Below are 26985 nucleotides of genomic sequence, written 5' to 3'. Positions count from 1 at the left end.
ATGTATGTAGCATGCATGTAGCGCATGTAGCATGTATGTAGCATGTATGTAGCATGTATGTAGTATGTATGTAGTATGTAGCATGTATGTAGTATGTATGTGGTATGTATGTAGTATGTATGTAGCATGCATGTAGTATGTATGTAGCATGCATGTAGTATGTATGTAGTATGTATGTAGCATGCATGTAGTATGTATGTAGTATGTATGTAGTATGTATGTAGTATGTATGTAGTATGTAGCATGTATGTAGTATGTATGTGGTATGTATGTAGCATGTAGTATATATGTAGTATGCATGTAGTATGTATGTAGCATGTATGTAGTATGTATGTAGTATGTATGTGGTATGTATGTAGCATGTAGTATGTATGTAGCATGTATGTAGTATGTATGTAGTATATATGTAGTATGTATGTAGCATGTAGTATGTATGTAGCATGCATGTAGTATGTATGTAGTATTTTTTTTTTTTTTTAACATTTAACACATTAGCCGGATGATGGGACTACTACTGTCCCATCATTGGCTAATGTGTCAATCACTGTCATGGTAGCAGGCATCGCCAGATGGGACTTGTAGTCCCATCGGACGATGCCTGCACAGACCCCCGAAGCCTGCACAGCCCCCCGGCAGGCCGGCACAGCCCCCCGGCAGGCCGCAGGCCAGCACAGCCCCCCGGCAGGCCGGCACAGCCCCCCGGAGCCTGCACAGCCCCCCCGGCAGGCCGACACAGCCCCCCGGCAGGCCAGCACAGCCCCCCGGCAGGCCGGCACAGCCCCCCGGAGCCTGCACAGCCCCCCGGCAGGCCGGCACAGCCCCCCGGCAGGCCGGCACAGCCCACCGGAGCCTGCACAGACCACCGGCAGGCCGGCACAGCCCCCCGGAGCCTGCACAGCCCCCCGGCAGGCCGGCACAGACCACCGGAGCCTGCACAGACCCCCTGGCAGGCCGGCACAGCCCCCCGAAAGGCCCGTACAGACCCCAGAGAGGCTGTACAAGGGCAGGAAAGGGTTTTTCTTATTCCGATACCGGAAGTCCCATAGACTTGAATGGGACTTCCGGTATCGGAATCGGCGATATCGATACTTTTTTTAAAGATCGGCCGATACCATCCGATACGATACTTTGAAGTATCGGACGGTATCGCTCAACTCTAATTCTGAGAGCTATAACTTTTTTATTTTTTCTCTGATGGAACTGTGTGATGGATTCTTTTTTGCGGGACAAGATGACTTTTTCAGCGGTGCCATATTTATTTATATCTGTCTTTTTGATCGTGTTTTATTTCACCTTTTGTTCAGCGGTATGATGATAAAGAATTGTTTTTTACCTTGCTTTCTATTTATTTTTTTATGTTGTTTATCACTAAAGGGGTTAACTAGTGGGACAGTTTAATAGGTCGGGTCATTGCAGACATGGCGATACCAAATATGCGTACTTTTGTTTATATTTTTTTCATTCAAATTTTTATAGATACAATATATTCTGATTTTTCATTTTTTTTTAATATTTTTACAATTATTTAAAATTGTTTAAACTTTTTTACTTTGTCTCACTATGGGACTATCATTTTTTGAAGGCTGTTCGCTTTTAGAGCATGGGGATGCAGCAGCATCCCCATGCTGCACAAACTGTCAGCTCTGCACTGACAGGCAATCAGCAAATTTTCTAGCTCTGGTGACCCGGATGTTGTCATGACAACATCGGGTCTCTATGGCAACGATTGGGACCCCGTGTCATACCATGGGGGCCTACAATCCCAAAGCAGAGGGACTGTCATCCCTTTGCTGGCTCCTGTAATGCTGCGATTTCTTTCGATCGCAGCATTTTGGGGGTTAAAGTGACGGGAGCAGTGTGTGACTGCTCCTGGCACTTTGTGCTGGGTGTCAGCTGTCAGAATCAGCTGACACCCGGCATCATCGATCACACACAGCCTGTTTGTGGGGGCAATTGTGATGTCATACTAATATATCCGTGGTCAGATAGGCCCAGAGCACAGGGATGTATAATTACGACTAATTTCAGAAAGGGGTTAAAAAAACTATATAGAAATCGTCACAATTCCTCCACTCAGTGAGTGGTTGCTATGCTGTCCTATGGAAGCTGGTACATGCTGAGTTGTCAGTGTTTTGATTAATAGGTTGGCTGTCCAATACTGTGATGAGCCTGCTAAGCTGGCTGTGCTTTGATTGAGAGCTCAGCTGTCCAATCTGTGACTGGAAGATGAGGAACTTTCTCCAGGTGTTCTCTATTCTGTAGATTGCCCAAGCTATTTAATAACTGAGCTGTCTGCCCCTGATTTCTGCTAGATGTAGTTTGTGCATCCTTGTGAGTGCTAGCCTGATTCTGTTGCTCTAAGTTCTGATCTACCACTGCCTGACCCTTTGGACCATGTTCGCACTGTCCCTTTGATTTGTCCTTTGGCTTTGATTCTCTATCTCTTGTTATTGTCTGTCTGTATTGTCTGTCTGTCCGCAGTCTCCAACATCATGTCTGCTCTCTATCTGAAACTCAATCTCTCCAAAACTGAACTTCTTCTGCTCCCGCCATCTACTAACCTCCCTAAATCTCACATTTCCGTCTCCGCGGGTGGCACCATAATAACACCCCGGGAGCAGGTGCGCTGTCTGGGTGTTATGTTTGACACTAATTTCTCCTTCATATCCCATATACAATCTCTTGCCCGCTCTTGCCGCTTACACCTAAAGAACATCTCTAGAATCCGCCCTTTTCTCACCATGGAAACAACAAAAACCCTCATTGTCACCTTGATCCACTCCCACCTGGACTACTGCAATGCTCTGTTAATTGGCCTTCCCGTTACTCGACTTTCCCCTCTCCAGTCCATACTTAATGCAGCAGCCAGGGTCATCCATCTGGCTAATCGGTACTCAGTCATATCCGCTCTTCGCCAGTCCTTACACTGGCTGCCCATTCATTATAGGATCCAATTCAAAGTACTTGTTCTCACCCACAAAGCTCTTCACAGTGCTGCACCCCCTAGATCTCCTCCCTCATTTCTGTCTATCGGCCTATCCGACCGCTCCGCTCTGCTAACGACTTTCGACTAATCTCTGCACTAATCCATACCTCCCACTCCTGACTCAAAGACTTCTCCAGGGCTACGCCAATCCTCTGGAATGCTCTACCCCAAGAAATTAGGACTTTCCACAATTTTGCATAGTTTTAGGTGCTCCCTCAAAACACATTTGTTCAGAGCGGCCTATCACGTTTAATAATCAAAGTCATTTTATATGTAAGTGTGCGTGTGTAGCCCTTTCACTATCTCCATCTATCCCACAGTCCCTCAAGATGGCTGGTCCATCATTGTAAATACATCATTGTAAATACACACCTGTACTTATATCTCCCCCACCTCATTGTAGATTGTAAGCTCTCACGAGCAGGGTCGTCTTATTTTGCTTTAATTATTGTATTTTTAACATTGTTACTTATGACTTGTGTTTTGAAACTGTTAAACTGTAAAGCGCTGCGGAATATGTTGGCGCTATATAAATAAAGATTATTATTATTATTTACCCTGGACTGTGACCTGACTTACGCCTTTGTCTTTTCCCTTGGCTATCTATGTACTCTCTAGGGTTTGACCCTGGAGCGTCTGACTTTTTTGCATCACAGACTGTCCATGAGTAGTGACTAGCATCACAGAAATCATGTAATTTTGACACAAACATTATATTAGGTTCATAACTCCTGTTATTTCAGAACTTCACATGTACTGTACATGAGCAGCAATAGACTGACCAGACAGTTCCATTGCATTGAAGCATCTAATGAGCATGTGCAATTGTGGATTAACAGCTATGAACAGAGGTGTTACCTGTCCTTGTAATCCTATCTGTAATTAAGGAGGCTACTGAAATGACTGGAATTATGAGTTTAAATTACCCCTTTGAAGAGTGTGAAAATGGAAAATGTATATTTTTTAATACAGGTTATGATAAGAAAAAAAAATAAAGAAAAAAATAAGAAAATATTGGCAATTTAAAAAAATACATTTAACTTGAAATCCTGATTTAAACAGTGTTTCAGTTTGTGATTACCACATTCAATTTACCTTATTTTTTGGATTATTTTTGAGGAAAATGGGGGTACGTCTTATAATGCCACGATGGAGAAGGGTTCCAAGGTCACAGCTGGAGGAGGAAAGAGTGGAGCGTTGCTGCAGGCCGCAGTCTGGGATGAGGGGATGTTCCAATGTGCGGCGCACCGCTGTGGGTGTCCAGTGCTGCTGAGGGGACTCTGCCAACATTTTGTGAAAGGCCAGAGCCTCCTGCAGTTCCATGGTTTCCTATGCGGTGGACTCCGGGAATATGGCTGCCAAGGGCGGCGCATGTGCAGATGGAGATCTCGGCAGCAAGATCTCGGGAGATGAGATCTCAGCGCTGAAAACTCACCTCCCGAGATCTTGGTGCCGAGATCTCCATCTGCACATGCGCCACCCCCGGCAGCCATATTCCTGGAGTCCACCGCATAGGAAACTGTGGAAATGCAGGGGGCTCTGGCCTTTCACAAAATGTTGGCAGAGCCTCTGCAGCAGCACCGGACACTTGCAGCAGCACCGAACACCCGCAGCGGTGTGCCGCACATCCGAACACCCCTTCATCCCAGCCTGCAGCTTGCAGCAACGCTCCACTCTTGCCTCCTCCAGCAGTGACCCTGGGACCCCACTTCACCGCAGCCACCACCCCTGGTAAGCAATAAGATGCATGGATTATAAGACGCACCACCATTTTATTTAAAAAAAAGTTTTTCTCCTATTTTTATCCTCCATATTTGGGGTGTGTTTTATAATCCGAAGCATCTTATAATTCACAAAATATGGTAAATTTGTATTCAGGTAATGATAGATTGCACAATAATGAATATGAAAATTATAGAGTCAAATATTCCAAACCTTGCAGAGGAGTTACAACAATTGGGCATGTTAAACTCATAAGAATTCTGTTTAAAGTCTTTCTTTCCAAGATCACATAGCTAAGACTGAAAATTGGCCACAGTGGGATTCAAACCCAGGGTTCTGTAGGTTATCCTGCAGTAGTATGTAAAACACAAATATAACACTTTGATAAAATGTCCTACATCTGTATAGTTAGCCATGAAATGCATGCATGCACAAGTACTCTTCAGAAAAGCTGACAATATATAGAAAGTAACATTTTCCTAAATATATTTTGGCAGTCACTGCCAATGTGAATATTACAGTTGTAAGAGTAGATCCAGATCCTCAAATCAAATCCCCCTAAGCAATCTTTTCAGCTTTATAACGGATGTTGTATGTTGTGTTTAATAGTGTTTTGGCTTTGTCACCTAGAGATCTTTGTTCATATGAGAGATTGGTTTAAAAATACACAGGTCTATAGTAATATCGGTGAATAAAGAAGCCTTTGTGATGTGTTGCAATAGTCTAAGTGTTAGCGGATTTTGTTAAATTACAAATTCAATTTTATGCCAAAAACTAAAGGAATAAAATGAAGAGATTGTTTTTTTTAAATCAGTTATATTTGTTGCTAGATACAATGTAAAGTATATTTACAATATAAAGACCAAGAAGCGAAAGATGTTAATATAGCTTCAATTTTATATGTATATCCCAGCAAAGGCATGGATTCTTGCCCGAGCAAGTTCAATCGTCTGGCAGCTCCATGATGGTATGATGGCGAAAATCCTGAATGATACAGATGAATCGGAGGCCTTCCAAGTTACAAACGGCATAAAACAAGGCTGTGTACTTGCTCCAACCTTGTTCAGTGTGCTATATTCTGCCATATTGCCAAGATGCCTTTAGTAACTCCGGAAACCATGTCAGGTACAGGACTGACTGCAAGCTATTCACCTTAAAGGGAATCTGTTACATCATTTTTGCCCTATAAGCTGTGACCACCGCCATCAGGGGCTTATCTACAGCATTCTGTAATGCTGTAGATAAGCCCTCAATGTAACTTGAAAGATAAGAAAAACAAGTTAGAATATACTCGCCTGGGGGTCCGGTCTGGTCCAATGGGTGTCACGGTCCAGTCCAGCACCTCCCATCTTCTAGCGATGACGTCCTCCTCCTATCTTCTGTCACGCTCCTGTGTAGGCGTACTATATCTGCCCTATTGAGGGCAGCGTAAAGTACTGCAGTGCGCAGGCGCCGGACCGCTTTGACCTTTCTCGGCCCCTGCGCACTGCAGTACTCTGCTCTGCCCTCAATAGGCCAAATATAGTATGCCTGTGCAGGAGCCACGGCAGAAGTAAGGAGAAGGACATCTTCGCTGGCTGATGGGAGGCGCTGGACCGGACCACGACACCCATTGGACTGGACCGGACCCCCGGGTGAGTATAATCTAATTAGTTTTTCTTATCTTTCAGATTACAACGGGGGCTTATCTACAGCATTACAAAATGCTGTAGATAAGCCCCTGATGGCGGTGGATGTAGTTTATAGGGCAAAAATGAGGTGACAGATTCCCTTTAAGGCTGTTACACAGGTGCATGAAGCTATTATCCGTGACTTCTTGTTTGCTGAAAACTACACACTTAATGTCAGCACAGAGCAGCAGATGCAGTATGAAATGGACCGTTTTTCACAAGTTTGCGACAACCTCGGTCTCATTATCAATATTAAAGAGATCAAACTTATGTGCCATTCTACTCCAGGAATAACATAGCAGAAGCCACACATTATGGGGAAGGAGCACAGCCTCAAAGCAGTTGACAACTTCACCTACCTGGGCAACACACTCTCCTGCATAGTGACCATAGACATTGAGGTCAACAACAGATTTGCCAAAGCCAGCATCGACTTCGGGAGAATGCGTAATTACGTTTGGGAATGAAGGGGACTCAGCCTTACCTCTAAACTGATAGTTTACCGCATGGTGGTCCTTACCACACTTGTCTATGCCAGCTACACCTGGACTGTCTACACCCGGCATGCCAAACAGCTTAATCACTTTCACGTTAACTGTCTCCACAGACTTCTCCATATCAGGTGGCAAGACAATGTCCATGACAGGGCAATCCTAGAAAAAGCTAGGCTCTGCAATGTTTACACTCTCCTGCTGAAAGACCAAGGCTGGTGGGCTGGACATGTGGTCAGGATGTCAAACAGTCTATTGCCTAAACCAGTGGTCCCCAACCTTTTTTGCACCAGGGACTAGCTTCAAGCAAGGCCATTCTTCCATGGCCCAGCAGGGTGGGGATGGAAGTGTGGCAGGGGTGGGGCATTGGTCATAGGGGGGCGGAGCTATGGACGGGGTTGTAGTTTAGTAGTGCATACTTATCATTTAATTATGACATTTATAATGTGAATGTGACTCAACTCACCATAGGTTTTGAACGAGTGGGAGCACTGGGCTTGTTATCCTGCAACAAGACGGTCCTATCTAGGGGTAATGGGAGACAGCGACCCCCTTGTATGCATGGCTCCACTCCCACCCTTGTATACATGGTTCCGCTCCCAACCTTGTTTGCATGGCTCCGCTCCCATCCTTGTATGCATGGCTCCGCTCCCACCCTTGAATACATGGCTCTGCTCCCACCCTTGTATGCATGGCTCTGCTCCCACCCTTGTATGCATGGCTGGGCTCCCCCGTCCTCCCCCATCATACTTACCCTCACAGCGTCACTGAACTTCCCTGCATCTCTATCCTGGCCTGTCAGCTTCTTCCTGTGCGAAGCGGTAACGTAGTACTGCTCATTAAGGTCATGAATATGGATGCCACACCTATGGGAGTGGAGTCACGTCCATATTCATGACCTTAATGGGCGGTACTACGTGACCGATCATCACCGGATGAAGCTGCCACGCCTGACAGGGATGCAGGAACTGAGGGTGAATATCAATGTCTTCTGGAAGCCGGCGGTTGCAGCTGTCACTACAGTTCTACAGCCTCCGGCTTCCCTTGTGTCCAGCGTTCTGAGCCGTGGCTCCGCAGACCGACAACAGAACTGCAACGGCCCGTTCCTGGGCCACGGATTGGTGGTTGGGGACCCCTGGCCTAAACAACTGCTGTATGAAGAACAGTGTCAGGGAAAGCAAGCAATCGGGGGCAGAAGAAACATTATAAAGACTGCCTTAAAGTGTCTCTCAAAAACCTTGGAGTCAACATGAACAAATGGGTGAAGCTTGCTCTGGACTGTTAAGTTTTGCAAGGCAGGGTCACTTCAGGAGCATGTGCAGCTGAAGATAGATAATTCTTTGAGGCAAAAAAACCTGAACTGTGCGCAAGGTAGAAGCGGTATCTACTGTCCTGACCACATCTACATACTTATGTCATGTATGTGGGCGAGCCTTCAGAGCCAGGATTGGCCTCAACAGACACCTCCAGACCCACAGCCACTGATCCTTCTCTAAACTCTGACATCTTGGCCATCTTTTACTACGAAGGACAAACAACAGTAGCATTAAAACAATTTTATAATTTATTATAATAATTTATTATAATAATTTATAAGTTATCATAAATTATTATGACCCTCAAATGGAATTATATAGGAATATGGCTTCCAGAGTGGAGATATGTATCATCAAGGTTTTTGGTTCAGTGTAAGCTCAGGAAAGCAGGACAAATGTATAGTGCCGAGAGCTAATAGGGAATATCAGGGCTGGGTTTACGAGCAGTCAAAGAGATGAGTGAGGCAGTTCACATATCCCCACTCTGGGGGCATAGTATTACAGATAAAAAGAAGACCAACTGTCTCATTCAGTGTCTGTGTGTGGAGGGGTGTAGACCTCTTGTGTTGCTGATATTTGCTAAGGACTGAAGAGCTGGACACTAAAGGTACTGTCACACTTAGCGATGTACCAGCGATCCCGACCAGCGATATGACGCGGTCAGGATCGCTGGTACATCACTAAGTGGTCGCTAGTGAGCTGCCACACAAGCAGATCTCACCAGCGACATTGCTGGGGATGGGGGTCGCTACTTACCTGTCACACTAGGCAATCCTGCGTCCTCCCGCCCGGCTCCACGCTCGTCGCTCATCTCTCCACAGGAAGCGCCGCAGGAAGCTGACGACGAGAAGCGGTCCTGACCATTCTCGCGCGATCAGCGATATCCAGCGGGGGAGCCGGTCGTAGGTAAGTATCAGACACAGCGATATCGCTAGCAATATCGCTATAACGTCACAAGTTATAGCGATATTGCTAGCGATATCGCTTAGTGTGACAGTACCTTAACAGAAGCTGAAGAACCAGCACCCCTGTAGGGACTATTTACTTTGTGTTTTCACTTTGTGCCTGAAAAGATTGCTTTCGTTATCCTGAGCGGCTTATGGAAGTCTTAATAAACCAGTCCAGATGTTGAACTGAAACCGTTTACTGTGCCTACTTCAAACCACAACCGAGTGTGTAGAAACCCTATAATTGGTGGAAAATATGGGCACAAATCCCAAGGGGCAGTGTTACTGCCGCAGAGATACCTCATGTCCTCAATGAATGTGACTGCAGTAGTGAAAGTTGACAACATGTTGAGTTGATAAAGCAACTGGTGCAAGCTAATATCCAGCAGCAACATCTATGCAATGGAAGCAGCAGCAGCAGCTCTTGAGGTGTAACTATATTCACAAGGGGTTAATTAAGGGTGGGAGTTCATAATTAAGGGTTTATAAGGGACAGCTGGTTGGGGCTCAACTCCTTTTGGAAGTGCACTGAGCAGCAGGGTGGTGTGCTGGTAAAAGGGAAAAAAAAATTTTTAAATCTTCTGCCTGAGTGAGTGTGAACGAGCTGAGTGTGACCTGAGCGTAAGTGCGAACTTTGGTAAGTGTGTGACTTGTGAGTCAGTGAAGAGGTATTTGGAAAACCTATAACAAATACCTGTGTGAGTTGCTGAATTGTAGGTTGCTGAGTGCTTTCCACCTGTTTAATATTTCGGGGGCTTGGGGGCTTGTTTAACCTATTTTTTCTTTCTACAGGGTTAATCTCTTATTTTACTATCTGTGTTTTTAAGGGTTAACTATATTGCATTTAAATCTTGAGGTGTAACTATATTCACAAGGGGTTAATTAAGGGTGGGAGTTCATAAGGGACAGCTGGTTGGGGCTCAACTCCTTTTGGGAGTGCATTGAGCAGCAGGGTGGTGTGCTGGTAAAAGGTAAAAAAAAAATCTTTTAAATCTTCTGCCTGAGCGAGTGTGAACGAGCTGAGTGTGACCTGAGCGTAAGTGCGAACTGTGGTAAGTGTGTGACTTGTGATTCAGTGACTTTGGATTCAGGGAGTTTCCAAGGGAGGTATTACTGAATTGCTGCTATATTTTATTAATACTTTTTATTTATTTTTGCTTATCTTTTTGTCTGGTGCAATCCCCATTAGGAAATGCTCCACTATTGCCAATGCCATGCAGTGCACGTCTTGCCGCATGTATTCAATCCTTGAACAGCAGGTCGAGGGTGCATACTGCTGTGCGAGATGTGAGCATGTTGTGCATTTGTAAGCCCAGATACTGGATCTAAATGTGCAGCTGGCAACACTGAGATCCATAGACAATATGGAAAGGAGTTTTCTGCTCACTGAGCAGACCCTCAATGGGATAGATGAGGGGGGGATGCTAGGTTGGAGCTGCAGGACAATGAAGCAGCTAGCTGGGTGACAGTTAGAAGGCGGGGTAGAGGGAAGAGCACCAGGGAGGCTAGTCCTGATCTGGCACACCCCAATAAGTTTGCTAAGTTGGCAGATGAAGGGAGTGTTAGTGCAGGAGTAGCACTGCTGCAGCAAGGCATGTCCTCTGAAAGCCAGAGGAGTGTCTGCTCCAGTAAGGGGGGAAATAGGAGAGCAGGGCAGGCCAGACAGGTTCTGGTAGTGGGAGACTCAATTATTAGGGGAACAGATAGGGCAATCTGTCACAAAGACAGGGATCAACGAACGGTGTGCTGCCTACCTGGCGCTCGAGTCCGACACATTGCTGATCGGGTTGACAGATTACTGGGAGGGGCTGGTGAGTATCCAGCGGTCATGGTGCAAATTGGCACAAATGACAAAGTTAGAGGTAGGTGGAAGGTCCTTAAAGATGATTTCAGGGAATTAGGTTGTAAGCTTAAAGCAAGGACCTCCAATGTGGTATTTTCGGAAATACTTCCTGTGCCACGCCAGAGAGGCAATGGGAGATTAGGGAGGTTAATAAGTGGCTCAGGAATTGGTGTAGGAAAGAGGGGTTTGGGTTCCTGCAGAACTGGGCCGACTTTTCAATTGGCTACAGGTTCTATGCTAGGGACAGGCTGCACCTCAATGGGGAGGGTGCAGCTGTGCTGGGGGAGAAAATGGCTAGAAGGTTGGAGGATTGTTTAAACTAGGGACGGGGGGAGGGTATTCCTTTTATAGGAGGGGAAGACAGTGCAGATAGAGACCTGAGCACAAATAATGAAACTGGGGGTGGGGGTGGCATGGGAGGGTGGGGTTAGAACAGTTAATAATTTAAGAAAGAATAGAGGTACAGAGAGATACATAAAGTGCATGTATACTAATGCCAGAAGCCGCGCCAACAAAATGGAGGAATTGGAGTTAATGTTGTTGGAACATAATTATGACATGGTGGGGATATCTGAGACATGGCTGGACAAGAGCCCTGACTGGGCGGTTAATTTACAGGGCTATAGTCTGTTCAGAAATGACCGAACAAATAAGCGAGGGGGAGGCGTGTGTTTATATGTAAAATCATCCTTAAAACCCATCCTTCGTGATAATATATATGAATCTAATGAAAATGTAGAGTCCCTGTGGGTAGAGATAAGGGGAGGGGGGAAAAATAATAAATTACTGATAGGGGTTTGTTATAAGTCTCCAAAAATAATGGAAGCAACAGAGAATATCCTCATAAAGCAAATAGATGAAGCTGCGACTCAAGGAGAAGTCATTATTATGGGGGACTTCAACTACCCTGAAATACATTGGGGAACCGAAACCTGCAGTTCCAGCAAAGGTAATAGGTTTTTGAGAACTATGAGAGACAATTACCTTTCATAACTGGTTCAGGACCCAACAAGAGGGGGGGCACTGCTAGACCTAATATTAACCAACAGGCCAGACCACATATCAAATGTAAGGGTTGAGGGTCACTTAGGTAATAGTGATCACAAATTAATAAGTTTTCATATATCCTTTAATAAGATGTGTAGTAGAGGGGTTACAAGGACACTAAACCTCAGGAAGGCAAATTTCCAACGGATGAGAGATGATCTTGGTGCAATTAACTGGGATGATATCCTGAGACATAAAAATACACAAAGAAAATGGGAGACGTTTATTAGCATCCTGAATAGGACCTGTGCACAATATATACCGTATGGGAATAAACATCCTAGAAATAGGAGGAAACCACTATGGCTAAATAGAGCTGTAAGGGGTGCAATAAGAGATAAAAATAAAGCATTTAGAGAATTAAAGCAAGTAGGTAGTGATGAGGCATTAAATAAATACAGAAGATTAAATAAATTGTGTAAAAAGCAAATCAAGGTAGCAAAGATTGAGACAGAGTGACTCATTGCCAGAGAAAGTAAAAATAATCCCAAAATATTCTTTAACTACATAAATAGTAAGAAGCTAAAAAATGATAGTGTTGGCCCCCTTAAAAATAGTCTGGGTGAAATGGTGGATGAGGATGAGGAAAAAGCCAATATGCTAAATGACTTTTTTTCAACAGTATTTACACAAGAAAATCCCATGACGGATAACATGATCAGGGATAAAAATTCTCCATTAAATGTCACCTGCTTAACCCAGCAGGAAGTACGGCGGCGTCTAAAAATCACTAAAATTGACAAATCCCCGGGCCCGGATGGGATACACCCCCAAGTACTGCAGGAATTAAGCACAGTCATAGATAGACCATTATTTTTAATCTTTAAAGATTCCATAATATCAGGGTCTGTACCACAGGACTGGCGTATAGCAAATGTGGTGCCAATATTCAAAAAGGGGACAAAAACTGAACATGGAAATTATAGGCCAGTAAGTTTAACCTCAACTGTGGGTAAAATCCTGGAGGGTTTTCTAAGAGATACTATACTGGAGTATCTGGAGAAGAATAACCTCATGACCCAATATCAACATGGGTTTACAAGGGACCGCTCCTGTCAGACTAATCTGATAAGCTTTTATGAAGAGGTAAGTTCAGGACTGGACCAAGGGGATGCAGTGGACGTGGTGTACATGGACTTTTCAAAAGCTTTTGATACGGTGCCACACAAAAGGTTGATACATAAAATGAGAACAATGGGGATAGGGGAAAATATGTGTAGGTGGGTTAAGAGCTGGCTCAGGGATAGGAAACAAAGGGTGGTTATTAATGGAGCACACTCGGACTGGGTCACGGATAGCAGTGGGGTACCACAGGGGTCAGTTTTGGGCCCGCTTCTTTTTAACATATTTATTAATGACCTTGTAGGGGGCATAGAGAGTAGAATTTCAATATTTGCAGATGACACTAAACTCTGCAGGGTAATCAATACAGAGGAGGACAACTTTATATAACAGGAGGATTTATGTAAACTAGAAGCTTGGGCTGATAAATGGCAAGTGAGCTTTAATGGGGATAAATGTAAGGTCATGCACTTGGGTAGAACGAACAAGATGTATAATTATGTGCTTAATTGTAAAACACTGGGTAAAACTGTCACTGAAAAAGACTTGGGTTTATGGGTGGACGACAAACTCACATTTAGTGGTCAGTGTCAGGCAGCTGCTGCACAGGCAAATAAAATAATGGGATGCATTAAAAGAGGCATAGATGCTCATGAGGAGAACATAATTTTACCTCTATATAAGTCACTAGTGCGACCACACTTAGAATACAGTGTACAGTTCTGGTCTCCGGTGTATAACAAAGACATAGCTGAACTGGAGCGGGTGCAGAGAAGAGCGACCAAGGTTATTAGGGAGCTAGGGGGTCTGCAATACCAAGACAGGTTATTACACTTGGGGTTATTTAGTTTGGAAAATCGAAGGCTTAGGGGTGATCTTATTACAATGCATAAATATCTGCGGGGACAATACAGAGACCTTTCTAATGATCTTTTTACTCTTAGACCTGTGACGGGGACAAGGGGGCATCCTCTACGTCTGGAGGAAAGAAGGTTTAAGCATACTCACAGACGTGGATTCTTTACTGTAAGAGCAGTGAGACTATGGAACTCTCTGCCATATGATGTTGTAATGAGTGATTCCCTAATAAAATTTAAGAAGGGACAGGATGCCTTTCTTGAAAAGTATAATATTACAGGGTATATACACTAATTTCCTTAATATTGCGTTGATCCAGGGAGCTAGTCTGATTGCCGTATGTGGAGTCGGGAAGGAATTTTTTTCCCCAATGTGAAGCTTACTGTTTGCCACATGGGTTTTTTTTGCCTTCCTCTGGATCAACATGTTAGGGCAAGTTAGGATAGGATATGGGTTGAACTAGATGGACTTAAAGTCTTCCTTCAACTTTAATAACTATGTTACTATGTTACTGTGTTACAGGCAGCAGATGGAACTCCTAACCGAGACGATCAATGGCAGGGTAACCACTCCACCCCCAAGTCAAGATGATGACTCCCACGTGAGCAAGACAGTAAGGAGGGCCTTACAAAAGATGACCCCAGGTGATGATGTCGAGGTGTTCCTGACTGTGGTTGAATGGGTGGTAGAATGTGAGAAATTGCCTTGAGAGCAGTGAGCCGAGGTTCTGGCATCGTATCTAAAAGGGGAGCCACAGAAGGCCTATTATGACTTGGCTTTGCAAGATGCAAAAGAGTGTGTCAAGTTGAAAACGGAGATCCTGGCATGCTTAGGAGTGACTCTAATTGTCAGTGCGCAACGGATGCACCACTAGGCCTGCGGTGACAAACCTCCCCAGTCCCAAATGTTCGACCTCCTACACCTGGTCCACAAGTGGTTACAACCTGAAATTTTTTCCTCAGCACAGATGGTGGAAAAGGTCATCATGGACAGGTTCATATGCTCTTTACCGAGGCTGATGCAATCCTGGGTTACTCAGGGAGGTCCCTGGAATGCCGATGACCTAGTGGACCTGATGGAAAAGTACCACTCCGTCGAGAGTTCCTTGGAGAAGCATCACCATACTTGGGTTTACAAAGGGGGGCTGACACTCAAAAAAGGGTAACTAACCCCACACCTGGGGGTGTCCAAGAGTCCAGGAGACATCTGAGTTGTTGCCAAAAGCCCAAACTAATAATGTGAGTTGTTTGAAGTTTAAAACCTGGGTTACATAGCCGCCTGCTCATATTTTGCATACCCTGCCTGCAGTGCTGTCCCTCAACCAGGTGAAGGGCTGCAGGTATATGGCTGCAGGCATATATCGTACCAGTCAACGGAGTGCAAATGACTGGTTTATTAGACTCTGGAAGTTTTTTAACCTTAGTGATGGCTATAATTCCTCATCGACTGATTTCTGGGAAGATGATGGGCATCCGCTGTACCCATGGTGACGCTAAAGACTATCCTATGGCCCGAGTGGTCATAGACACAAACTGTAGCACCAAATCCCATGAGATAGGCATAGTCAAGGACCTATTACACCCTGTTATAAAAGGGCGGGACCTCTGCTTTATTTGGGGACTTGCGTGGGAAAGTGGGGTTAAGCTAGTTGCTTGGGCAACAGCCCGGTCACTCCTAAAGAAACCTCGTGGACCGCAGCTGAATGGTTTCCCTTTTTTGTCCTTGTTTGCGATGAGGATGGGGCAGCATCCACGAAGGCCAACATTTCTGATCTGGAGGTGTCCAGGGAAAACTTTGCAATCACCTCAAGGACTTAACTGTAAATGGAGAATTTGATAATGTAACTGTTCTTAATGATGTTGCTTAAGAGCAGGGGGCTGACACTAGATGTCCCTATTTTGCTGTAAAGGGGGAGTTACTATATTGGGTCGCCAAGCTGAGATAGGAGGTAATCGAGCAGTTACTGGTGCCAGAGCCATACAGACACAGGGTTTTAGCTATGGCCCATACACATGTGTTAGATGGTCTTCTTGGGGTAGTAAAAATCCAGTAACATATTCTCCAGAGGTTCTGACTGGCTCAGTTGTAACCGAGAAATCATGAATTATTTTATGTCCTGTCCCACCTGCCAGCTGATCTCCCCAGTGGCTCACTACCGTAGCCCCTTAATGCCATTGTGTATCATTGAGATCCCATTTGATTACATAGCAATGGATCTAGTTGGAACTCTGGTCAAGTCCAGCAGTGGACAATAGTATATCCTGGAGGTAGTGGACTATGCTACAGAGCATCCGGATACTGAACCGTGCCAAAACTCCTCCACCATGTGTATAGCACAGGTTTTAGACCATATGTTTTTAGAATGGTATTGCCTAAGGAGGTCCAGACAGACCAAGGGACTCCATTTATGTCAAAGGATATGAGGGAGTTGTGCAAAACCCTGCAAATTGCACAACTCAGAACCTCAGTTTATCATCCAGAGACAGACGGTTTGGTGGAAAGGTTTATTAAAACCTCAAAGGCCGTGTTGAAGAAGTTCGTAGAGAAGGGCGTTCGAAACTGTGACTGTCTACTGTGGTACCTTCTGTTCTCCATGAGAGAAGTCTCACAAGCCTCTACTAAATTCTTCCTTTTGAACTGTTGCATAGCTGACACCCTGAGGACTCCTGGATGTAGTGAAGGAGATCCGGGAGGCGGACTCTACACCTTACAGGAGTGTAATCGAACATGTGGCCCAGATGCAAGAGAGAATTACCAAAGTGATGCCCATTGTGAAAGACGATCTCATCAAAGCACAAGAGGCACAGTGTGTACAATAGATCAGCAAGGGTGAGACTCTTCAGCCCTGAGGATTGCGTATGGGTGCTGGTACCTACAGTAGAGAGCAAATTCCTGACCAAGTGGCAGGGCCCCTATGAAGTAGTTGAAAAGGTTGGCGATGTCAACTATAAAGTCCACCTACCTATTCAATTGAAGCCCTTGTTCCCTGTAAAAGATAGAAAATAATGAACAGCCATGATACACACCTTACGCCTAAACCATTGTAGCACTTGCCCCCTATAAAAAAGTAAAAATTAATAAAAACCATATGGGCGCCACGGTGGCTCAGTGGTTAGCGCTGCAGCCTTGCAGCGCTGAGGTCCTGGGTTCGAATCCCACCAAGGACAACATCTGCAAGGAGTTTGTATGTTCTCCCCGTGTTTGCGTGGGTATCCTCCGGGTACTCCGGTTTCCTCCCACATTCTAAAGACATACTGATAGGGAATTTAGATTGTGAGCCCCATCGGGGACAGTGATGATAATATGTGCAAACTGTAAAGCGCTGCGGAATATGTTAGCGCTATATAAAGATTATTATTATATCCCTCACTTGTCCGAAGTGAAGATTAGCAATACTTTCCCACACTGTAATCCATCTCTGCGATATCTGGTTTACAACCTGAACACTGAACAGTGTCATGATGCGGCCAGCCAGGTTGAAAACCAGAATACACTGACGTGCTGTGAGCGCAGCCTCAGTGATGAGTACTGACATAATAGAAGCAACCACTGGTTAGTGAAGATGAGTTCCAAGGCTCATTTCCCTGTGAGCAGCCTGATGAACAGCGGTAACATCAATGAGATCACCATGAGAATATTTTCACGGTGCTCACAGTGATTTCATTGAAGCTACAAGCAGTTTATCGTGCCTCTCACAGAAGCTCATTGTGTCCTGTTTTTCAGCGTGAGCCGTAACATCATGACACCATTCATGTTGAAAATCAGATGTTAGAGAGATGGATTATGGTGTGGGACAGTATAGATTATCTTCACATCGACCAGTTGAGGGATATGGTTGTTTATTTTTATTTATTTATTTTTTTTACAGGGGACAAGGGCTTCAACGGAAGAGCTGAGTATAATTTCGTTTTTTATTTTTAAATAAAACAAAACACCCTATTTTGCACATTTATTTCAAATGAAGGATTTTATTCTTGCTGTGGGTTTGATTCAATACTTACTATGGGGTTAATAGTGCATGAGGCTCTCCATTACTAACCCCTGGGGTATTACCCCACTTGCCACCGCTTCAGGGCAAGTGGAAAGAGCGAGGCGAAGTGCTGCATTTGGCAAATGTTATGTATGTGCTATTTCTGGGAAGGCTGAGTGCTGATGATGGTAGCCTGGGGGGAATATCTGTGAGCCCTTCTCAGGCTATTAATGTCAATCCACAGCTGTCTGTTTAGCCTTTGATGGTTTGAATTTATAAGAGGATCTTACATCATTTTTTTTCTGGGGTCCCCCTTAAATTCACCAGGAAAGGGTAAGCAAATAGCTGTGATCTGTTATTAATAGCCTGTAGCCTGGGCACCTTATGCGGTATTGCCCTTTTTCCCAGATTATTAACATCAGCCCCCAGCCATGGGCTTTACCTCTGCTTGTTATGAAAATTATGTGGGAGCCCATGCTTTTTTTAAACTTAATTCTTTATTCTTTATAGAGAAGAGAGAGAGAGAGGATTCAAAAAGATTTAAATAAACTGGAGAAGTGGGCAGCAACTAACAGAATGGTTTTTAACAGGGAGAAATGCAAAGTACTACATCTGGGCAATAAAAATGAAAAAAGCATATATAGAATGGGAGGAATACGGCTAAGTGACAGCACATGTGAAAAAGACTTGGGTATACTAATAGATCACAGACTGAATATGAGTCAACAGTGTGATGCAGCAGCAAAAAAGGCAAATGCAATTCTAGGCTGTATTAACAGAAGCATACAGTCTAGATCACGTGAAGTCATTATTTCCCTCTACTCCTCTTTGGTCAGACCTCATCTGGAATATTGTGTCCAATTTTGGGCACCACATTTTAAAAAAGACATCAACAAACTGGAGCAAGTTCAGAAAAGAGCGACCAGAATGGTGACCGGTCTGCAAACCCTGTCTTATGAGGAAAGGTTGCAGGATTTGGGAATGTTTAGTTTGCAAAAGAGAAGACTGAGAGGAGACTTAATAGCTGTCTACAAATATCTAAAGGGCTGTCACATTGTAGAAGGATCAACTTTATTCTCATTTGCACAAGGAAAGACTAGAAGCAATGGGATGAAGCTGAATGGGAGGAGACACAGATTAGATATTAGAAAAAACTTTTTGACAGTTAGAGTGATCAATGAGTGGAACAGGCTGCCACGAGAAGTGGTGAGTTCTCCTTCAATGGAAGTCTTCAAACAGAGGCTGGACAGACATCTAACTGGGATGATTTAGCGAATCCTGCTTTGAGCAGGGGGTTGGACCAGATGGCCCAGGAGGTCCCTTCCAACTCTACGATTCTATGATTCTATGATTCTATGATTTCACACAGGAAGTACACAGGAGGTGCTGAATACAACACCCATCATTATCTCCTGGTTTCTGATCTCAGCGCAACCAGGAGACTATGATTAGAGGAGCCTTATGCAGCTGACAGGTGCCTGGGAAGAGGGTGAACTGTACTGCTTGTTCCCAGGTGCTCATATGGGTCATGCTCATGACACACGGATTTCATTTTTCCGTGTGAAAAGCCTGAAATGTGTGCTCCAGCAGAGATGGGTCAGACTGGTTGATCATACAGTATATCCCCTCCCTCATCTTTTTCTCATCTTTGCTAAGGACTGAATAGCTGGTCACTAACCCAAGTAGGTGAACCCCAACCCCTGTATTTACTTTGTGTTTTCACTTTGCGCCAGAAATGTCCAGGCCCATTTGAAGTTCACCAGTGACCATCTGGATGATCTAGAGAAGGCAGAGGAGAAGGTCATGTGGTCCAATGAGACAAAAATAGAAAGTTTTGGCTTTAACTCCACTCGCCGTGTTTGGAGGAAGAAGAAGGATGAGTGCAACCCCTGGAACACTGTCCCAACTGTGAAACATGATGGTGGGGGAAACATAATACTTTGGGGTTCCTTTTCTGCAAAGGGGACAGGACGATTGCACCATATTGAAGGGAGGATGGATTGGGTCATGTTTCATGATAACCTCCTTCCCTCAGTAAAAGCATTGAAGATGGTTCGTAGCTGGGTCTTCCAGAATGACAATGACCGAAAACACACAGCCAGGGCAACCAGGGCTGCCACTAATTTCGGGCCCCATACTGGCAAAATTTTCGGGTCCCCTTGAGACTCCACCCCAGCTCCGCCTCCATCGTCTCACCATGACCAAACCACATTCATAACCAGCAACTTTTGTTCTGGTCAAAAAAATGTTTAAGCTGCCAGCATGACATGGTAGACTCTTTTGTTCGGGCCCTTCTCTACTCTATATATTTTTATGTATTTTTCTTTAAAGGAATGAGTCACATACATTTTTTTTAATTACCATTAAAACCACATACAAGGGACAAATATCATCACACCATGACCAGATCACATATTACCACCACATAGTGACTGAATTCTACAATACTGATCATCAATAAAAACCACAATACTACAGTGCCTTGCGAAAGTATTCGGCTCCCGGAACTTTTCAAACTTTTCCCACATATCATGCTTCAAGCATAAAGATACCAAATGTACATTTTTGGTGAAGAATAAACAACAAGTGGGACACAATTGTGAAGTTGAATGAAATTTATTGCCTATTTTAAATTTTTGTGGAAATTCAAAAACTGAAAAGTGGGGTGTGCAATATTATTCGGCCCCTTTAACTTAATACTTTGTTGCGCCACCATTTGCTGCAATTACAGCTGCACGTCGCTTGGGGTATGTCTCTATCAGTTTTGTACATCGAGAGACTGAAATTCTTGCCCATTCTTCCTTGGCAAACAGCTCGAGCTCAGTGTGGTTTGATGGAGATTGTTTGTGAACAGCATTTTTTAGCTCTTTTCACAGATTCCACAGATCTGGACTTTGACTTGGCCATTCTAACACCTGGATACGTTTATTTGTGAACCATTCCATTGTAGATTTTACTTTATGTTTGGGATCATTGTCTTGTTGGAAGACAAATCTCCGTCACAGTCTCATGTCTTTTGCATGACTCCAACAGGTTTTCTTCAAGAATGGTCCATATTTGGCTCCATCCATCTTCCCAATAATTTTAACCATCTTCCCTGTCCCTGCTGAAGAAAAGCAGACCCAAGCCTTGATGATGCCACCACCATGTTTGACAGTGGGGATGGTGTGTTCAGGGTGATGAGCTGTGTTGCCTTTACGCCAAACATATCATTTGGCATTGTTGCCAAAAAGTTCGATTTTGGTTTCATCTGACCAGAGCACCATCTTCCACATGTTTGGTGTGTCTCCCAGGTGGCTTGTTGCAAACTTTAAACAACACTTTTGATGGATATCTCTGAGAAATGGCTTTCTTCTTGCCACTCTTCCATAAAGGCTAGATTTGTGCAGTGTACGACTGATTGTTGTCCTATGGACAGACTATCCCACCTCTGCTGTAGATCTCTGCAGGTCATCCAGAGTAATCATGGGCCTCTTGGCTGCATCTCTGATCTGTCTTCTCCTTGTTTGAGATGAAAGTTTAGAGGGGCGGCCAGGTCACTTGTAGATTTGCAGTGGTATGATACTCCTATTTCAATACGATCGCTTGCACAGTACTCCTTGGATGCTTAAAGTTTTGGAAATCATTTTGTATCCAAATCCGGCTTTAAACTTCTCCACAACAGTATCACGGACCTGCCAGTTGTGTTCCTTGGTCTTCATAGTGCTCTCTGTGCTTCAAACAGAACCCTGAGACTATCATAGAGCAGGTGCATTTATACGGAGACTTGATTACACACAGGTGGATTATATTTATCATAATTAGTCATTTAGGACAACATTGGATCATTCAGAGATCCACAATGAACTTCTGGTGTCACAGTGAGCTTGCTGCACTGAAAGTAAAGGGGCCGAATAATATTGCACGTCTCACTTTTCAGTTTTTGAATTTCTGCAAAAATTTAAAATAACCAATAAATTTCATTCAACTTCACAATTGTGTTCCACTTGATGTTGATTCTTCACCAAAAATGTACATTTGGTATCTTTATGTTTGAAGCATGATATGTGGGAAAAGGTTGAAAAGTTCCAGGAAGCCGAATACTTTCGCAATGCACTGTAAGTGCCATTGTACACTGTTATGACTTGTATTGTTTAACATTATTGTACTTGTTTTTAGTATGTATACCCCTCCTTACATGTAAAGCGCCATGGAATAAATGGCGCTATAACAATAAATAATAATAATATTTACTGTCAGTGTACAAGTAATACAGTGATCACTGGTGACATTATACACAGGAGGCTCTATATATAGTGTCAGTGTACAGGTAATACAGTGATTACTGGTGATATTGTACACAGGAGCTCTGTATATAGCATACATTGTATAATGTAAGTGCACAGATAATACAGTGATCACTAGTAATACTATACACAGGACCCCTCTATATAGTAGACAGTGTATAGTGTCAATGTACAGGTAATACAGTGATCACCAATGACATACAGAGGAGCTCAGTATAAAGTGCCAATGTACAGGTAATACAGTGATCACCAGTGATAATGTACCCCAGAGCTCTGTATATAGTGTGCAGTGTATAGTGTTAGTGTACAGGTAACACACTGACTCATCAGTGACATCTCTAGGTGAAGTCCTTCATCTTTGCTTTTCTTTTTCATCGAGCACAGACCGCCGTCACTTCTTTCAGCCAGGACTTGCCTCTGCATAAAATAACAGTTAACTAGAGCACCGCTTCCAGAGCACATTCCCCACTTTTTCCCTTTCTTCTACATACACATCTGAATACAGAATTGCACTCATCATTAATATATAATTGCTTATTATGCAACCCACCATACCAATTAAAAATTATAATCCACCACTGAGACACTTTTCCCATTTAATATATAAATTAGCACCTGTACTCTTTCCCCCAATTCATTGCCAGTCACTTCATCCTCAACGCCACCCACTATCTACCTCCTGCTCTAACCCTAACCCCGATTCATTACATTTACATGCCCATTCCTCCTCAATTCATTGTCATGTCTTCTCTCTCTCCCACCCTCTATTCATTATCAACTGTTCTACCCCACATTCAATACATAATTTACTCCCTCACCCTCAAAATTCATAATTTGCTCTCTGCCTAGACCATCATTTGCTCTCCCCACTCCCACCTTCAATTCATCATTTGCTCTCCCCACCCCACCTTCAATTAAATTGATGTCCCCATCCCTCACACTGAATTCATTATTTGCATTCCCCCGTCCCCTCCCCCATTCTATAATTTGCAGTCCCCTCACTTTAATTTGACGTCACCTTACTTCATCCATTGCAGTCCCCTATCACCCCTCACTTCATCTGTAGTGCCCCTTCATCATTTGCAGTCCCTTATCCCCCTTTCATTTCATCATGTGCAGTCTCCCCTCAGACACACTTCATGTGCAGTCCTCTTCCCCCACTTCATCATGTGCAGTCCCCTTCCCCCCACTTCATCATGTGCAGTCCCATACAATGCTGCATGTCCAAAACACTGAGAAGCAGCAGTCACGGAACAGGAGCCTCCACAGGATCAGCTCTGATCTTACCCCACACTCTCCTCTCACAGATTTACCACAAGCTCCAAAACGCCACCAAAACCTCCATCCCACTGGTATGGCGGGAACCGGAAATCTGCTGCTGGCTGACACCAGAGAACATAGGCTGTACACAACCAGTACTGAGCTGCTGGTCTGAGAGCTGAAAGTCCTGTGGTGATGTCATCATCATGTGATCAGGGGCGGAGCTGATAAATGGTGAAGGACCTGTGATAATGATGACATCACCACAGGTCCCTCAGCTCTTCCTAACAGTTCAGGCCCAGCAGAGCAGCAGACACTTTATGTCTCTCTCTGGTGGTGGCCGCTGTGGCGGTTGTGCTGATGTATGTGCCACAGGCCCGCAGCATACAGCATTTGCGGCCCGATGACGCACAGCTCTTGGGCCTGATGAGTAGAAGCACAGGAGTGGGGCCCTGTACCTGCGGGCCCCCTTCTGTACTGCTACTCACCGGACCCCATGCAGCAGTAAGGGCAGTAATGCCCTGATGGCCGCCCTGAGGGCAACTAAGAAGTGGCTCTGTAAGAAGCATTTCACGGTTGTGGAGTGACCTAGCCAGTCTCCAGACCTGAAACCGATAGAAAATCTTTGGCTAGAGATGAAACTCAATGTTACCCAGCCCTGAAACCCGAAAGATCTGGAAAACATCTGCATGGAGAAGTGTGTCACAATCCCTGCTGCAGTGTGTGCAAACTTAGTCAAGAACTACAGGAAACATCTTACCTCTGTAATTGCAAACAAAGATTTATGCATCAATATAACATTTTATTTTTCTATTGTATCAAATACTGATTGAAGATTCTGTCTCTCACAGCTGAACTGTACCTATGATAAAGATTACAGACTTCTCCATTATTTCTACATGGGAAAACTTGCAAAATCTGCAGTGTATCAAATACATGAAAGATGTACACTCACTGGCCACTTTATTAGGTACACCATGCTAGTAACGGGTTGGACCCCCTTTTGCCTTCAGAACTGCCTCAATTCTTCGTGGCAGAGATTCAACAAGGTGCTGGAAGCATTCCTCAGAGATTTTGGACCATATTGACATGATGGCATCACACAATTGGCGCAGATTTGTCGGCTGCACATCCCTGATGCGAATCTCCCGTTCCACCACATCCCAAAGATGCTCTATTGGATTGAGATCTGGTGACTGAGGAGGCCATTTGAGTACAGTGAACTCATTGTCATGTTCAAGAAACCAATCTGAGATGATTCGAGCTTTATGACATGGCGCATTATCCTGCTGAAAGTAGCCATCAGATGCCTGTTCTTAGCTGAGAGGAGTGGTACCCAGTGTGGTCTTCTGCTGCTGTAGCCCATCTGCCTCAAAGTTCGACGCACTGTGCGTTCAGAGATGCTCTTCTGCCTACCTTGGTTGTAACGGGTGGCAATTTGAGTCACTGTTGCCTTTCTATCAGCTCGAACCAGTATGCCCATTCTCCTCTGACCTCTGGCATCAACAAGGCATTTCCGGCCACAGAACTGCCGCTCACTGGATTTTTTTTCTTTTTCGGACCATTCTCTGTAAACCCTAGAGATGGTTGTGCGTGAAAATCCCAGTAGATCAGCAGTTTCTGAAATACTCAGACCAGCCCTTCTGGCACCAACAATCATGCCACGTTCAAAGGCACTCAAATCACCTTTCTTCCCCATACTGATGCTCGGTTTGAACTGCAGGAGATTGTCTTGACCATGTCTACATGCCTAAATGCACTGAGTTGCCGCCATGTGATTGGCTGATTAGAAATTAAGTCTTAACACACAGTTGGACAGGTGTACCTAATAAAGTGGCCAGTGAGTGTATATTTTTGTACCGTGTTAGCCAGTAGATAGAAAAATATTCAGAATATAGAGTCCTCAGTGGTTGATACCTTTTAATGGCTAACTGAATAGATGGTAGCAAATTGCAAGCTGTCGGGACTACTCAGGTCTCTTCATCAGGCATAGGCTAAAGTCCCTGTCACACTAAGCGAGATCGCTAGCGATGTCGCTTAAGCGACACCGATTTGATGACGTAACAGCGACATCGTCAGCGATATCGCTGTGTGTGACATGTAGCGGTGATGTGGCCCCGCTGCGATGTCGCTGATCGTGCTCGAACGTCCTGGCCCGTTTTTTGATCGTTGGCGTCCCGCTGTCGAGCCAGAATCGCTGAGTTTGACACCATTTATGAACGACGAGCGACCTCGTTGGCGACTCATGTCTCAGCGGCACAGGCGGGACTAGGTCTTCTCTTGTAACACCCCTCAGTTCTGATTGGTGGCCTCTACAACACCTCAGCATAAAAGAAAACGTAAAACTGTGCCCCCATCCATCGTTCCTGCGTGCTTTGTGGATTACTCCAACGTTCTGGTGCTAGTCCTTTGTACGAGGATACTATATCTTGTGTGGTTTTTTCTGCGATCCTGTCAGAGTCGCTACTGCGCTTCTTGGAATCTATACTTCTGGATATTTTATTTTCCCTTGCAAGGTACATATTGTTTGTGATGTTTTCTTCTTTTTTTTTTTTTTATTTTTTTGCTGTATTTTACACATCCTTTTTTTTTTGTTTTTTTTTGTTTTGCAGCGCCCACCCCTGCAATTTTTAGATCTTTGTTGTGTAACCATTTAGAGGTAATCAATTTGTTACATTTGATCCTCCATTAACATAGGATTACCCTGCAATCTTTTGACTGCCGCGCCCACCCGCCGCCATTTTAGGCTCTTTGCTGCATTACCTTTTGTAAGCTCGCTGTTATTTAATTTTTAACAAATGCAATATTAACAAAAACAAGTACTCTTATAAAAATTTCTTAACCTTTTTTTATTACCTTTTTTTTTATTAACTTCTCTCTTCTTTACTAGGCAGGTTGCACATAATGAACATGAACACCGCGGAGCGTGTGGTTGTGGCAGCAGCATTACTGATGGAGGGAGATCGACAAGAAGAGACACGGATGGAAGAGAGGCGTTCCAAACGAAAGCATCGCATGTGGACCAGAGAATGGCTGGAGCAGAGGTCCAAATTCACCCACATGCATCTAGTGAGAGAGCTTCAAGAGAAGAATCCTCAGGATTTCTGTAATTATCTACGGATGTCGGAGGAATCATTCAAGCTCTTACTGGAATGTGTGAGGCCACTTATTGAACGCCAGGATACAAAGATGCGTGCAGCTGTTTCGGCAGAGGAACATTTGGCAGTCACGTTGCGATTCCTGGCAACCGGACGTTCAATGAAAGACTTGCAATATTCTGCTGCTGTTTCTCGATCACTCCTCAGCGTATTAATTCCAGAGACATGCAACGCCATCGTCCGCAGTCTACGGAGCTACATGCCTTTTCCAAAATCGGAGGCAGAATGGCAAAAAATTGCATCAGATTTTGAACGTATTTGGCAGTTCCCAAACTGTGGTGGTGCCTTGGATGGCACACATGTGCAGATCACGCAACCACCTAACAGCAGATCCTATTACTATAACTACAAGGGCTACTTCAGCGTGAT

Source organism: Dendrobates tinctorius, unplaced genomic scaffold (genome assembly GCF_039654945.1).
Source record: "Dendrobates tinctorius isolate UK_male_01 unplaced genomic scaffold, ASM3965494v1 ptg000241l, whole genome shotgun sequence".
Taxonomy (NCBI): Eukaryota; Metazoa; Chordata; class Amphibia; order Anura; family Dendrobatidae; genus Dendrobates; species Dendrobates tinctorius.
This window is presented reverse-complemented; position numbering follows the sequence as displayed.